At 41.7% G+C, this 9,053-nt stretch overlaps 1 long non-coding RNA gene across 1 annotated transcript in view; it reads right to left on the minus strand.

Annotated features, from left to right (window-relative positions):
* Window positions 1-7,562: 7,562 nt before the first annotated feature.
* Window positions 7,563-9,053, minus strand: part of LOC138946903 (uncharacterized) — a 16,172-nt gene continuing 14,681 nt past the window's right edge. The window contains exons 3-4 of the long non-coding RNA XR_011449466.1: window positions 8,779-8,833; window positions 7,563-8,131 (exon numbers count right to left, since the gene is read on the minus strand). This is a non-coding gene — a long non-coding RNA (uncharacterized lncRNA). The remainder of the gene's footprint in view (window positions 8,132-8,778; window positions 8,834-9,053) is intronic.

The raw sequence follows: 9,053 nt of genomic DNA on the forward strand, positions 1-9,053 counted from the left end.
AAATGTTCTGAAACCAAACTCGCATTTAATCATTTCAAACTGTAGATAATGACGAAGTGACGAGTCAGTGTAAGTTTTACCTGCCAGCAGTACCCCGAGGAATGCGCTATGTCTGGGTCGGAGACACTGCGACCTTCGTACGGACCGAACCTGGATCGCAGAGGGAAGAACTTGGTGGCGAACACACCCAGTCCCGCGTTAGGGATCCCTGACTCTTTCACCTCCAGGCCTGGGGGAAGCGTCTTCAAGGCTCGATTAGGGTATCTACGTTTCTTGACGGGTACCTGCACATGAACATGCACACAATTGTCCCACTCTTGTCTTCAAGAGCGGGCTCTCAGTAGGGAAAATACTAGGAAGCCTTACTGGCATACTCCGGAGATTGAAAACTGCCAGGTGAATTCATCACATCTTCCAAACTAATGTGTCAACAGGCTCTCTTCTGTAAGTTGTAACTGACACATCATTACTGTTAAGTCAATTCTGTTTTGTGTTGTGATCCATACTTTTGATGAAGTGAATTCATGAGATCTTCCAAACTAAAGTGTGAACAGGTTTGTCGGACGATGACATGATTTTCATATCTGCGAGAATATCAAGAAATAACTTTAATTTAGCAATAAACTGAACACTGACTTGTGTGTCTTCCATGTGGAGAAGAGGTGCATGTACTGGACAGTCTCCTTCGTGTTCCTGGTTGCATTCCTCACAGTCTGCACGAAAAATGATTAGGACATTATTTCATGTCCACATTCTTTTGTAATGTTTATGCTGTTCTAATAACCACTTCTGATCTCTTAAGTTATGGATAAAAATAAGATTTACAGCTGCAAGCACTAAAAATGCACGCAGTATGAAGAAGTCACTCTATTGTTTTCTCTCTGCTACCCAAACGAATGCCCGCTACTATTAGTAGTTCAAACTTTAACGAGGCATGTCTTGCTAGATAAGAGTCACAACAGAAACAACCTAAGTCAATTGTTGGCATGACTACCAAGTCTGTGCTTGACATCTAGTGTGCTACACATATGAACGATCTGTTTTAAATCTGCCTTTGCTACGTTATTTTTTGTCGGACCGTTCTTTTGCACACCCGTTTACACGCAGCTCTCCGGTTCCTCATATCATATTGTTGGAAGGTGACCATACAGGTAATTAGGAAAAACTGAACAAATGAAACGCCGAGAATTAATCCGCACTGCCGCTCGCCGCAGACGTCCTTCTTGGTTGACACCTTTGTTGGACCGAAAGCGTTTGTTATATGAGCAGATCACAGATTCAGGTTTGATATAAACTTGGCCACAAAATTATTGCATCAATTTTTGCACGCTAAGAAAAGCATTAAAACGCAATTCATTTTAGTAAAACTTTATATGCTGGAAAAGGTAATTATGTCAGCTGTACATATCATTTGTTTGTTTGATGGTACTTTGTAGGCATCCCGTGACAGCCTGTCAAACAAGGTCACCCCTAAAATCGACCTGACAAAAACCATAGCCCCGTATTTTAAAATCTGCAAAAATTCAGAATATACACAAACCAAACACGTGTGACAACCATTGGAAAGGCCATTCAATTTCCTGTTCAGAACATTTTGTTTTATGCACAAGAAAATTTATCGATCACCGTCCTTGGTAATGCGTACAGTAGCTGTGGAGATAAACTGACCTTGGCCTGTGCTTCCTTTGCTGCGGGTCACAAAAGCGCAACTCACCGAGCACAGCGCGCCGGAAAAGGATAGTAAGCACAGGCCCAGGACTGTTAGTCTCCAAGGGTAGTGTACTCAGTACCACTGACGGTTATCGATAATTTTTGAGTCACTTGAGAAAAAGTGACTCTATGTAATCGGTCAGTGTTAGTCTGTCCGGCCGGCCGTCCGGCCGGCCGGCCGTCCGTAGACACCACCTTAACGTTGGACTTTTCTCGGAAACTATCAAAGCGATCGGGCTCATATTTTGTTTAGTCGTGACCTCCAATGACCTCTACACTTTAACGATGGTTTCGTTGACCTTTGACCTTTTTCAAGGTCACAGGTCAGCGTCAAAGGAAAAATTAGACATTTTATATCTTTGACAAAGTTCATCGGATGTGATTGAAACTTTGTAGGATTATTCTTTACATCAAAGTATTTACATCTGTAGCCTTTTACGAACGTTATCAGAAAAACAAGGGAGATAACTAGCCTTTTCTGTTCGGCAACACACAACTTAACGTTGGGCTTTTCTCGGAAACTATAAAAGTGACCGGGCTCAAATTTTATGTGAACGTGACTCATTGTGTTGTGAATAGCAATTTCTTCCTGTCCATCTGATGCCTCATATAATATTCAGAACTGCGAAAGTGACTCGATCGAGCGTTTGCTCTTCTTGTTAATGCGTGTTCCCATCTCCAGCAAATGTAAACCAGCACTTGGATCTGCCTCAAACTTTGGCACCTATTGCCTCAACCATTTTTTGCTTAGCATGCAAAGTCACAATTTTGTTTTCCTAAAACCCTGAATTAATATGAATATTTGTTTAGTTATTTCGGAAAATGTACGTAATACAACACGGTTATTATACACATCCGCAAAAGTAAACACAGATTTAAGTCAGCCTATTGGTCATAACTTCTGAAATTTCCAAAGAAAATCATTGAGAACTTGAGCAGATATGGCTCTTTGGGTGGAGGACCCCCTCAAAAATGGCCGCAAAACGTGCCTTTTGGGGCCTCTGAAACGGTTGACACCTACCGCCTTTGACAAACGGCTACATAAAGAATAGATAAGTCAGGTGCATAACACAAAATGTTCTGAACAGGAAATTGAATGGCCTTTCCAATGGTTGTCACAAGTGTTTGGTTTGTGCATATTCTGATTTTTTGCAGATTTTAAAATACGGGGCAATGGTTTTTGTCAGGTCGATTTTAGGGGTGACCTTGTTTGACAGGCTGTCACGGGATGTCTATACAAAGTACCATCAATCGGACAAATGATATGTACAGCTGACATAATTAGCTCCCGATCAGGAGGCCGACGTCTTACCACCAAGCCACTGCGCCCGTCTAGTGTGTTAGCATGTTGTAATTGCCTCAACCTTCTTCTCCTTTCGTTAGTTTTCATAAGTTCTTTCTTTGCAATTGCTTCTGAAATTTCTTTAAAGACACCGAAGGTGAGCCGGGCTCTGAGTAAGTGTGTGTGTGTGTGTGTGTGTGTATGTGTGTGTGCATGTGTGTGTGAGTGTGTGTGTGTGTACGTGTGTGCGTGCGTGCGTGTGTGTACGTACGTGCGTTTGTTTGTGTGTGTGTGTGTGTACGTGAGTGCGTGCGTTTGTGTGTGTGTGTACGTACGTACGTGCGTGCGTGTATGTGTGTACGTGCGTGCGTGTGTTTGTGTGTTTGTGTGTGTGTGTGATGGTGTGTGTGTGTTTGTACAAGCAAAGCACGAGAGAGTTAGAGAGAGGGGGGGGGGGGGGGGGTCACGGGAATCAAATGGTGCACACACAAAATTGATTCATGATTCTCTCCTTTTTCAATGGTGTTCAGCTTCCTGTCTCCAGTCATGTCCGCAAGAAAAAGACGACTGTTTGGGGCTGTAATACCGTGCAAAACTATTAATTAGCCGGTGTTACACTTTATTATGGTGCCCCTTAAAATTTGATGGCAAACATCTCTTCAATGCTCATGATGCTCATTTTACAGAGAGTTATCATCGTCAGCAGTACACAGTATTTATTCCAACGACTTAAGTAGTTCTCATGGACTTTTCACATTTTCTTTCTCAATTCATGTTTGTTTCATAGAGTAATGTTTTGAATAAGGAAGTGCACCATATTTATAACGCAGATATTCTAAACCGGGTGCAAAAAAGGAAAAGCACCTAATGACACCGGATGTTCCGTTTTTCCACGAATTCTTTCTCGGCGGGACAAGTGATTGAAACTTGAAAGAAAACTACCTATCACACACACACACACACATACACACACTACAAACACACAAGCGCACTGACACACACACTCACACACACACGCGCGCGCGCACAGATACACACACACAAACACACTGTAAAAGTATGTGACTTCTTCAATCCCTTACCTCATACACCAACCACAGTTAGCTCTTTTATTTTCCTCCACTCTCCACTCACTGCCGTGTCAAAAACCGTTAGTTGTGCTCTTGTCTCAGCGAATAGGACACGTGTCCTTCTCAGTCTCACCTTTTTTATGACGGCGTACTATGGTCAAAACCTAATTACATTTTCACACGAGTCAAAATGTTAATTATAGGAAAAATATTGCTACAATTATACCATCTTCTTCCTAAGATAATGTTTACTTGTCAGTTTGCGCTCAAGCAACCTGTTAGGAATCTAGACAAAAGTAAAAATTATGATTGAACCGTGCTTTTCCGCAAAAATTGTAGTTATCAAGTGGTCTTGTAATCCGATGAAAAACTGAACATTCATACTCTCTGTTTACAATATCGCACAATATTACACGTGATAATTGAAATTTTCACGTAAAAATCATAACCCAAGGTTTGCACTGGCAAATAAAAAGCTTATTGTTTTGTGCCAGGTAGTCTTGTTTTATTATGCAGGTGATCAGTTATACCTTGTTATAAGATGACCATGTTTAATTATGGTCAGTTGGTACTTCTATAAGGACCAAGCTGAACGTTAGTATTTAACACTGTTGGTTACTTTCATCGCTGTGAATTACACAGAATACGTCAAAATAGAAATGTCCACGTGTTAATGGTAACTTTAGGTTTTGGCACAAGGAAGCCGTCATACTTTTCCAGACAGACAGTGCCTGGGAGAGGGAGGCGATGACCGTGTCCGTGTGTGTCGGTGGGTGGTAGTGCAAGTGGTAGATGAACGTGTACTCTGCCTGCCGCTATCGTGGAAGGGGGAGGGGAGAGTATTAGGGAGGGCACTCTTATTGTTTTCTACTCGCATTGCTTCTCAGTGACTATAGGCCCCTACTTGCAAAGTAACTGCGCATTTTCAAGTGTCTGTGAGAATGTGTGTGGCTGCTTGTATATGTTGCTAGGTGTCATACCGTCTGTATGCCTCATTTTCACGCTATTGGTTTAAAATCTTTTTGCGGAGAAGTATTTTTTCGACTTCCCTTTATTTCTCGTATTAAAAAGAAATCACTGGAAGTACTTGGATGTTATTGTTTCAGTACAAGGCTACCTTAAATATTTCATTAATATCTAGCGCCACCCGCAGGTGCTGCTGCATTACAAGTACACCCAGGTATTAAGTCCATCCTTTTTATATTTAGTCAAGTTTTGACTAAATATTTTAACATCGAGGGGGAATCGAAACGAGGGTCGTGGTGTATGTGCGTGTGTGTGTGTGTGTGTCTGTGTGTCTGTGTGTGTGTGTGTGTAGAGCGATTCAGACTAAACTACTGGACCGATCTTTATGAAATTTGACATGAGAGTTCCTGGGTATGAAATCCCCGAACGTTTTTTTCATTTTTTTGATAAATGTCTTTGATGACGTCATATCCGGCTTTTCGTGAAAGTTGAGGCGGCACTGTCACGCCCTCATTTTTCAACCAAATTGGTTGAAATTTTGGTCAAGTAATCTTCGACGAAGCCCGGACTTCGGTATTGCATTTCAGTTTGGTGGCTTAAAAAATAATTAATGACTTTGGTCATTAAAAATCTGAAAATTGTAAAAAAAAATAAAAATTTATAAAACGATCCAAATTTACGTTTATCTTATTCTCCATCATTTGCTGATTCCAAAAACATATAAATATGTTATATTCGGATTAAAAACAAGCTCTGAAAATTAAATATATAAAAATTATTATCAAAATTAAATTGTCCAAATCAATTTAAAAACACTTACATCTTATTCCTTGTCGGTTCCTGATTCCAAAAACATATAGATATGATATGTTTGGATTAAAAACACGCTCAGAAAGTTAAAACAAAGAGAGGTACAGAAAAGCGTGCTATCTTTCTTAGCGCAACTACTACCCCGCTCTTCTTGTCAATTTCACTGCCTTTGCCATGAGCGGTGGACTGACGATGCTACGAGTATACGGTCTTGCTGAAAAATGGCATTGCGTTCAGTTTCATTCTGTGAGTTCGACAGCTACTTGACTAAATATTGTATTTTCGCCTTACGCGACTTGTTTTGTTATGATTTATTCTTCACTGATTACTTCCCCAAGGGTTCATTGTACTATACAGCCGTCTCTTGATTACATTTGTGAACATAAACCACAAGTAAACCTTATTTTGGGTCCTTGAATTAAGGCTTCCCCGTGTATAGCTTACTAGACATCAAGAGTTGAAACGATTAGATGCAAAGTAAATAAGTCGCGGAAGGCGAGAATACAACATTTAGTCAAGCTGTCGAACTCACAGAATGAAACTGAACGCACTGCAATTTTTCAGCAAGACCGTATACTCGTAGCATCGTCAGTCCACCGCTCGTGGCTAAAGGGCCGACCAGACTTGGACGCCGTTTTACGGTATATGCGCCGCCGGCCGTTTTGTGCGTCGCGCGGGATTTGCCGAGTGGCCACACATCGACGATTTTTTTCACAACGCGGTATCAGTGGAGCGGAAGCGTCAAGGTCACCTGACAAAAAGGTTCAGTTGCATTCGACTGCCACGCCGCGAGCGGTTGACGTCATCGCTCTGGTTTGCTCTGATTGGTCAAATTTCCGTCGTTCTATGTCTGTGTCAGAGAAATTAGAACACGCTCTATTCTTCTGCAGATAACGCTACGCGATCATAGCCCGCTGCGGCGTGCCCAGCGGGACCGTTTTGAGCATAAGTCAAATGTGGACAGGGTCAGCCTGGAGTGTCTGGACAGGCCTTTAGGAATACATAAACGCAGCCACCGAACTGAGGATTTAACGGCCATAACATCGAACGCAGAAGCAGAAGAAGAAGAAGAAGAAGTAGAAGATATAGAAGATATAGAAGATATCCACAAATAGTTAACTTTTTTTTACATTTAGCATTAAGCTAATTTTTTACTTTTGGTTGTACGTACCTGTGGATGGTACGTAAAAATTACTTAGCAATGCTATTTTGCATTTGCGTTTGAATAAAAAAAAAATCGTTAAGACGAAATAAAACTTCTCCACAAGAAAACAAGCTACATGTAGTTATCAGTGTGGAACAAAAAGTGGTCCATATAAGGGGCCTTCCCTTAAATATTTTGTGCAGCAGCTTCATTGAAATATAACCGCAGTACATACACTAATCTTGCACACACACACACACACGCACGCACGCACACACACACACGCACACAAACACACACACACACACACACACACACACACACACACACACACACACACACACACTGTATGAAAGAATGGGTATGTAAAGTTTCATCACGATCTGTTCAGTAGTTTTTTTGGAATCGCTCACACACACACACACACACACACACACACACACACACACACACTCACATACACATACACACACGCACAAACACGCACAGACGCACTTATTCACGCAAGTTCGCACACGCGCACGAACACATTAAATGTTACAATCAAACGAACAAAGGAACGAAGAAACAAAAAACACGGATGTTTGTTTATTAAATCCAAACATAATCAGCGAAGAATTTTGTTTGAAAGCAAAAATAATCCGGACCCAGACATCAAGAAATAGTGTTACAACAAGTTTTGATACAAGAAATAGCGATATAATCATTCTTAAGATGCTTCATGTTCGATGCACAAACCATTTTGAGTTCGTGGGCTCTATTTTAAAGTTGTCACGTTTTCACAAGTTTAAAAATTTTGGAAACTATTTTAATCAAGGTTCAAAGGCACAGCTTGTAAATGATCGTAGAACTGTTGAGGCATTTGCATGGGATGAAACAGAAATGCATGGGTCCTTCTTATCAATGATAACTTGCACAGATTGCATGCACAGAAAGAATGACATTCTCCTAGACATAGATAAAGAGCTCAACAGCTTTATTATTTGGAATGTGAACGTCATGGTCTTTCTTCTCAGTGTTTATCCACTGCAGTAACGTAGCATTTTCATATCGCGTTCACAGGTTTGTCCTGGGCAGCAGAGAAGGTGACCACAAGGTGTCGTGGGAGAACACGATCGCTCGACTAGCATCACCTCGTTGTCATTCGATCTAGAAGAGAAGGAATAGACGATGGTCGGAAATAACTGTGTCGGGTTTGTAAGGGTTGTGAAAGAATGAATCCTCTTGCTTTTATTGAGACACACTTTCTCACGTGACCGTATAGGCCAGTCACTAGCGAGGGATGTGTCAGAAACACGTGGACAAGGAGCACGTATGGAAAGTTTGCCTCAATAAAAACAAGAGTATTTACTCATTCACAACCCATACAAACCCGACAGAGTCATTTCCGAAGTTCGTCTTTTGGCAGATGTCAACACAAAGAAAACATTGCTTAGGGGCCCTGTGTGTGTGTGTGTGTGTGTGTGTGTGTGTGTGTGTGTGTGTGTGTGTGTGTGTGTGTGTGTGTGTATTTGTGAGTGTGTGTGTGTGTGTGTGCGTGTGTGTGTGTGTTAGTGTGTGTGTGTGTTTGTGTTAGTGAGTGTTTGTTTGTGTGTGTGTGTGTGTGTGTGTGTGTGTGTGTGTGTGTGTGTGTGTGTGTGTGTGTGTGAAAGTTCGTTTATACATACGTGATGGAGGTGAGAGTGGGTGGGCTGAGTTGAGAAAGAGAAACGCAGGCAGACAGACAAACAGACAGAAACACAGACAGACACACACACACACACACAGACAGACAGACAGACGGACACCCATCTTACCCACTCAAGGTATGCTCTTGCTTTGATGTGTCAGCCTTGGGCCGAGCCTGTGCTCCTGTAATATAAACGAAGCAGGAACAGCATCCATAATCAGACAGAGGTTTGAAACACAAGAAATAGACTTTGCTGGTACGTTTTCAACATCTCAGATTTGGTTCGAACGGTGCCTTAATGAGAACTCGAGTCGTGTGGCAGTTCTCTCTTAATAAGTGTAACCGAGTGCCGAAACACTACCATCACCTCGGGAGGCGAAGTGCAATCAAACAGGATTGAAA

Source organism: Littorina saxatilis, linkage group LG14, assembly GCF_037325665.1.
Source record: "Littorina saxatilis isolate snail1 linkage group LG14, US_GU_Lsax_2.0, whole genome shotgun sequence".
NCBI classification, from domain to species: domain Eukaryota; kingdom Metazoa; phylum Mollusca; class Gastropoda; order Littorinimorpha; family Littorinidae; genus Littorina; species Littorina saxatilis.